We start from the raw sequence: 8,089 nt of genomic DNA, 5'->3' as shown, positions 1-8,089 counted from the left end.
TGTATGCTAACTATACTAAAATTTAAAAAATTATGGAAAATCATTTGGGTGGGGAAAAAACCTTATAGATAAGGTTCTAATTCATAATTATATGAATTGATACATTTCTAAGTGATTTATATTTGTTAAACTTTTCTTCTTTATGCTTGAGAGGATTGTGCTTATTCTCTAGAATTTTTTTCAAAAAATTTCTTTATTTGAGAGAGAGAGAGAGGGAGAGCACAGAGGGAGAGTGAGAGACAGAAGCAGAATCCCTGCTGAGCAGAGAGTCTGATGTGGGACTTCATCCCAGGACCCTGAGATCATGACCTGAGCAGAAGGCAGACGCTTAACTGAATGAGTCACCCAGGTGCCCTATTCTCTAGAATTTTAGGTTCTGGAGATATAATTGAAACTTGAAAACTAGCATAAAATGTTAATTATTATTATTTTATGTTACCAAGTTGATAACTGAAATCTTTTTCTATAATAATATGCTGATCTAGGGCACCTGTGTGGCTCAGCTGGTTAAGCGACTGCCTTCGGCTCAGGTCATGATCCTGGAGTCCCGGGATCGAGTCCCGCATTGGGCTTTCTGCTTGGCGGGGAGTCTGCTTCTCCTTCTGACCCTCCCCCCTCTCATGTTCTCTCTCTCTCTATCTCATTCTCTCTCTCAAATAAATAAATAAATAAATCTTAAAAAAAATAATATGCTGATCTATTTTTCCATTGCATTGCTAGTAGATTGGTGTTATACATACTCAGAATTCAGCTACTTGAAAGACTGTCATTAATTTTGGGTCTATTTCCAGATATCCAAGAAAAAGTTTTCAACACTAATCTCTAAAGGCTTTTATCTTAACAATGAAGTGAACTTATCCTATATTTAGTCCTTGAGCCTTTAGAAGAATTGCTGTAAAAGATCATTTCTTCAACCATTTGGAGTCTATTTTTGTGTGTGGTGTAAGGAAATGGTCCAGTTTCATTCTTCTGCATGTGGCTGTACAATTTTCCCAACACCATTTGTTGAAGAGACTGTCTTTTTTCCATTGGACATTCTTTCCTGCTTTGTCAAAGATTAGTTGACCATAGAGTTGAGGGCCTAGACCTCAATGTGAGACAGGAGTCCATCAAAATCCTAAAGGAGAACACAGGCAGCAACCTCTTTGACCTCAGCTGCAGCAACTTCTTCCTAGAAACATTCCCAAAGGCAAGGGAAGCAAGGGCAAAAATGAACTATTGGGATTTCATCAAGATAAAAAGCTTTTGCACAGCAAAAGAAACAGTCCACAAAACCAAAAGACAACCAACAGAATGGGAGAAAATATTTGCAAATGACATATCAGATTAAAGGGCCAGTATCCAGAATCTAGAAAGAACTTATCAAACTCAACACCCAAAGAACAAATAATCCAATCAAGAAATGGGCAGAAGACATGAACAGACATTTTTCCAAAGAAGCCACCCAAATGGCCAACAGACACATGAAAAAGTGCTCAACATCGCTTGGCATCAGGGAAATCCAAATCAAAATCTCAATGAGATACCACCTCACACCAGTCAGAATGGCTAAAATTAACAAGTCAGGAAACAACAGATATTGGCGGGGATGCGGAGAAAGGGGAACCCTCCTACACTGTCGGTGGGAATGCAAGCTGGTGCAAGCACTCTGGAAAACAGTATGGAGGTTCCTCAAAAAGTTGAAAATAGAGCTAACCTACGATCCAGCAACTGCACTACTGGGTATTTACCCCAAAGATACAAATGTAAGGATCCAAAGGGGTACGTGCACCCCAATGTTTATAGCAGCAATGTCCACAATAGCCAAACTGTGGAAAGAGCCAAGATGTCCATCGACAGATGAATAGATAAAGAAGATATGGTATATATACACAATGGGATATTATGCAGCCATCCAAAGGAATGAGATCTTGCCATTTGCAATGACGTGGATAGAACTCAAGGGTATTATGCTGAATGAAATAAGTCAATCAGAGAAAGACATGTATCATATGACCTCACTGATATGAGGAATTCTTAATCTCAGGAAACAAACTGAGAGTTGCTGGAGTGGTGGAGGTGTGGGAGGGATTGGGTGGTTGGGTGATAGACATTGGGGAGGGTATGTGCTATGGTGAGCGCTGTGAATTGTGCAAGAGTGTTGAATCACAGATCTGTACCTCTGAAACAAATAATGCAATATATGTTAAGAAAAAAAGAAAAGAAGATAGCAGGAGGGGAAGAATGAAGGGGAGTAAGTCGGAGGGGGAAACGAACAACGAGAGATGATGGACTCTGAAAAGCAAACTGAAGGTTCTAGAGGGGCGGGGTTGGGGGGATGGGTTAGCCTGGTGATGGGTATTAAAGAGGGCACGTTCTGCATGGAGCACTGGGTGTTATGCAGAAACAATGAATCATGGAACACTACATCAAAAGTAATGATGTAATGTATGGTGATTAACATAACAATAAAAAATTTAAAGACAAAAAGATCATTTCTTCTTTTTTACCAATTTCATCTTTGCCCTTGTTCTTTTTAATCTTGCATTATAAATTTTGACTTGCATTATAAATTATGTCTACAGTGATATTATTTTAAATACCAAAGAGATATGAATATGAAGATTATCATCTTTGTTTTAATAATAAAGTATGTATATTCACTTTGAGATTGGTAATGGCAAAAATATTATTTATTCCATACAGTCAATGTTCACTAACTCCATAATTCCATAAATATTTTTTATAAGAAAAGAATATTTAAGGGGGTCCTGCGTGGCACAGTTGGTTAAGTATTCGACTCTTGGTTTTGGCTCAGGTCTTGATCTCAGGGTCCTGAGGTACAACCCCAAATTGGGCTCTGTGTTCAGTGTGGAGTCTGCTTGAGACTCTCTCTCCTTCTCCCTATGCCCCTCCCACTCGTGCTCTCTCTCTCTCTAAAATAAATAAATCTTTTTTTAAAAAAAGAAAATTTAAGGGTATCTTTTAAAATCACAATAAAGGAGCCTCATTTCTTGTGATATATTTAACATAATCTCCCTTTGGCGTTTTTTTTTTTTTTCATTCTTGGAGATGAATCCTTTGAATATTATAATTCCAGGATATTTCTTTTCTACTCTTTTGAGAAAAAATACATTTATTTTAATAGATATTTTAATATAATTATCAAAATTTTAAGCCAAGTCTTCCATCAAATAAAAAAATAGGTCAGAACTTATTTTCAGCAATGCTGACAATGTCTTGTTCTGGAAAATATCATAAAACTTTATCTATAATGACATTATTACATTAGTCTTATCAGTAATGGTTTATTAGAATGAAAAATGCTATTTAAAAAAGCATTTTTTAAAGTTTCCTTTAAGAAAGTTGTACTTTTTATCATTAATAAGCAATTTCATTATTATAAAATGGCAACAATACTTCCTTTACTCTTTACAAGGACATTTACTTACCATCTGAATGTTACACTTAATTTCAAGACCAATTAAACAAGTTATTTTGAATGCTATTTTCATAACAACATAAAGTATCTCAGTACCATATTTTAATAAAATGTAGTATTTGAACCAATCTGTTGGGGAACAGAGAAGACAGGGAACCTGCTGATACATATGATTGCTCTAACTTAAGGGGTTGGCAACCTTTAGCACTTGTGCCAGATGGTGACACACTAGGACACTTGATTGGCAACCAGCCTCTGGCAGTAGCTCAATCCCCTCTGTATTTACTCTATTTGGAGTTATTGCTACCATTCCTGGCCACAGGCATAGGCACGATCAATACCGATCTTGTCTCTCACAAAGTTATCATGGCTTCCAGGTCTTTCTACCCCATCTGTCCTAAACTCCGTAATAGCAAATGAAAGGGAGGAAAAGATGTTATAAATCCTGAGGAGTGGTTTTTATAAACTATTATCATTCTAATGTAGATTATCATAATATCTGAGACATAAAAATTCAGTGTTTCATTGAGCAATATCTTTATCAAGTGGCCATCCTGCCTTGGGGTGACAACCACAATGATGGGGAGCTCACAGTCTATCTTTTCATAGTTGAAACCAAGAGCAAGTAAAACAATTGAAGTTGGGTTTTATAAAGGACTATACAAGATTGGCTGTGATGATGCAGATGAAAACTCTTGCAGGTGTGAAAATTTTATAAACTTGTTCATTATAAAAATTAAATAGAATAAAAAGAGAAGAATGATTTCTGAATAATTTAAGGCACATTGCCAATATTCCTTGCTTTACTAATCTCTAAAAAAATGGACAGAGGATATAAGGGTAGAATTATACACTCACTACCCACCCTTTAATGTCTGATGTGCACATAGATTTCTTTTTATTTCCACTTTTCTGAATTAGCCCAAAATATAGTAGTTTGCTTGTATAATTACCACAACCTCTCTATTTGATGCCCCATTTCTCTTTCTCTTGTTAAACAATCAAACAAAGTTTCTCATAAACAAGTTTGGAATGATGAGGGAAAAAAAATCACTTATTTCACAAAGGAGAAATACACTTAAAAATCAAAGAAATCTTGCCATTTGCAATGACGTGGGTGGAACTGGAGGGTATTATGCTGAGCGATATAAGTCAATCAGAGAAAGACATGTATCATATGACCTCACTGATATGAGGAATTCTTAATCTCAGGAAACAAACTGAGGGTTCCTGGAGTGGTGGGGGCTGGGAGGGATGGGGTGGCTGGGGGATAGACATTGGGGAGGGTATGTGTTATGGTGAGTGCTGTGAATTGTGTAAGACTGTTGAATCACAGACCTATACCTCTGAAAAAAATAATACATTATATGTTAAAAAAAAAAAAGAAGAAGGAGAAGATAACAGGAAGGGTAAAAAGAAGGGGGAGAAATCGGAGGGGGAGATGAACCATGAGAGACTATGGACTCTGAGAAACAAACTGAGGGTTTTAGAGGGGAGGGGGGTGGGGAGATGGGTTAGCCTGGTGATGGGTATTAAAGAAGGCACGTATCAAATGGAGCACTGGGTGTTATACGCAAACAATGAATCATGGAACACTACATCAAAAACTAATGAGGTAATGTATGGTGATTAACATTACATAAAAAAAAAGTGCATCCCTATCCAGCACTACACACAAAGGTGGGCTCTGGATGGATGAAAGTTCTAAATTTGCTAGATAAAACTAAAGTTAATAAAAGAATTATGTGGAAGATTAAAACAAATATATCAAAATCCCACAAGCAGAAAGAGCCAATGATGCTAATGATACCTACATGCCCAGTTCTTTTAAAGCAGCCAACATTTCTTATTGAACACAATTTGGGTCAGTTTTTTATTTCTAGGAAAAAAATCCATATTCAATTGCAAAATATAAGAACATTATTATTTTATGCTGGTTTCAAGAAGGCTTTAAGAATGCTTCTTAAAAACTCCTGGTTCCTATTATCTACGAAGCATTTTAGACTTTGTAATTTAAGGTTGCTTTTAGGAAGATCTGCTACTCTGGGTTCATCTTGAAACATAGGCCTTTAGAAATACAATGCTTTATTTTTTTAGAAATATGAAACGCCTATATTTGAGAAACTTGATGTGTTCAACCTAGTATAGAATTAGACTGAAGGCAAAATGTCACATTTGTTTTCATTTTCACTCTCTGATCACTCTCTTTTTCACTTCTCTACCCAAAACCTAGAATGATATTTATAGAATGCAAGCAGGGATCATTATTCTCATTAAAACATAGTAATGATGATTTTGTGCACTGAACATGTATTTCTCACCATGCTCTACGGGGTATTAAATAAAATCTGGTCCTTTTTTAGTGTATGTGCTGCTGAAAGAAGCACTAGAATCTGGCCCTTTTATTCTTCCAAACTTAACTCATACTGAAAATTTAAATCATCTACATCAGAGCTCTTTAAAGGGACAAAAATGAAGACTAGCTCCACAAACATGATTTCAGTATCCAGGAAGAAAAAATGATTTCACTTGTCTGGGAAGAAAAATAATCTTTGGTTTCAAAAAGTTCTAAAGCTGAAAAGCAGGTTACTCAACTTGCCCTCATCAAGGTGAAGGACTCCTTTATCAGAATGATAGTTCACTCAACTGGATTTATCAAACAACTGTTTATTCTTCAAAGTTCATTTCAAAACCTCAACTCTCTGTTTCCATCAACACTAAAATTTTATATAAGGAACTTTGTCCATAATCATAAGCTCTACATTGGAACTTCTGCCTTAAATCAGACCCAACAATATAAAAAATATCTTGTCCTTAACCTCCCCTTGGCAATCTGTCAAGGCCAGTGTCTCTCTTCACACAGTAATTGAACAAGGCTCTGCTTGATCAACAGGTTGTTTTGGTGTTGTTTAGGAGGTTGCTCCTTAAGCTACATCATAGTATCCTTCATCTCTGGCTTCTCTCTCTGGCTTTTTTTTTTTTTTTTTTTTTTTAACAATCACATAAGGAAGCATTTATTTGAGGTTTAACATGGAATCATACAAATAAAATTTGTATAAACACAAATCCACATCGAGTCATAACACAGATAGCAAAAGACAAAGTAAAAAAGAAAACTAATTGGCGGCTATATACAGTTGGACAGTTGTGTCTTGTACACTAGAAAGTCTTTTACAAAATAATCATCTTAGATCAACAGAAGACCAATCTTCAATGTCGTCCTGCAAGATGGGTTAACTTTAGCAATCTCCTCCTGTCTTCTCCAACATCCTCCTTTAGTATGGCTGGTAATTGTTTTGGTGATTGCCACCCCCTCGAGATGCCTTGCCGTAAGCGCTCTGTTGCCCACTGTAGTCTGCATATCCCTGTCCATATCCATAGTTCCCATAGTTATACCCAGTATAATCATAGCCGCCATAGCCACTATAGTTTTGATCACTACCATAGGCACTATTGTAATTTCCATATCCTTGATCATAATAGTTATTAAATCCTTGGTTCCAGTTTTGGCCCTGATCTCATCCATGACCCCTAGTACCACCTCCTCCACCAGCTGCAGCACCTCTTCCTCCTTTTTGTTGTTGCTGTTGCTGCCTGTATACCTCTTTGGGTTGTGCAACTTTGATTTCACACTTCCCAGAACCAATTTGATGATACCTGCTTTCTAACAATTTCTTTACTGGCTCTTCATCTGTATATGTAATAAAACAAAATCCTCTTCTTTCATTTGTTTTTGTATTCATGGGAAGTTCAATATTTTCAATCTCTCCAAAGGCTCCAAAATATTCTTTAATTTGTTCTTCAGAAGTATCTGGGCTCAATCCACCCACAAAAACCTTTTTGGGGGGTTCTTTCCCTTTTAAAGCTTTGGCCCTTTTGGGGTCTATCAATTTGCCATCCAATTTGTGTTCTTTCAGTTCCAAAACCTTATCAACACTAGCAGCGTCTTTGAAAAGCACAAATCCAAATCCTCTTGATCTTCCAGTCACTGGATCTGTTTTTATTGTACATTCTACAACTTCCCCAAATCGAGACAAATATTCAGTCAGATCTTTCTTGCTTGTATCCCTCAGCTCAAGCCTCCAATAAACATTTTACCGTCATCCTGCTGATTCTTGCTCCCGTTGATCTTGGATCCCTCTGCGAATTCCTCTATGTTGCTGTACTCGTTCATGTCCTCCATGGTGGCGGAGTCGTCGGCCGTGAGGTGCTGGCACGTAGTCTGGGTCGCGGCAGCAGCGGCGGCGGAGCGTTGTATGGAGCTGGATTTAAAATGGCGGTGGAAGAGATCTCTCTCTCTCTCTCTCTCTCTCTCTCTCTCTCTCTGGCTTTTTATCTACTTGGATGATTCCCTTTCTTCAGAAGTCTATTTAAGTATTCCCACCTCAGAGGGACATAGTACCTGAATTTTCCTTACTTTTCTCTATTAGAGTCCTCTCTCCATTATCTTTATAACTATTTATAACGTAAAATAATGTGATTGCTTACTCAGTTGTGTTTTGCTTGTTTTCACTCCACTAGATGTAATCATGAGGAACTCAGGAACTGCTAGGCAATTCTTTTTTTTTTTAAGATTTTATTTATTTATTTATTTGAGAGAGAGAGAGAATGAGAGAGAGCACGAGAGAGAAGAGGGTCAGAGGGAAAAGCAGACCCCCCGCTGAGCAG

The 8,089-nt window shown here is 37.1% G+C and overlaps 1 pseudogene; it reads right to left on the bottom strand.

The window, feature by feature from the left end:
* Positions 1–6,532: 6,532 nt before the first annotated feature.
* Positions 6,533–7,619, bottom strand: LOC113909308 (annotated as a pseudogene).
* Positions 7,620–8,089: the final 470 nt, after the last annotated feature.

This window comes from Zalophus californianus, chromosome 6 (genome assembly GCF_009762305.2).
Source record: "Zalophus californianus isolate mZalCal1 chromosome 6, mZalCal1.pri.v2, whole genome shotgun sequence".
Lineage (NCBI taxonomy): Eukaryota > Metazoa > Chordata > Mammalia > Carnivora > Otariidae > Zalophus > Zalophus californianus.
Note: the sequence above shows the minus strand (reverse complement) of the source record. Positions and strands in the feature narration are given on the sequence as shown.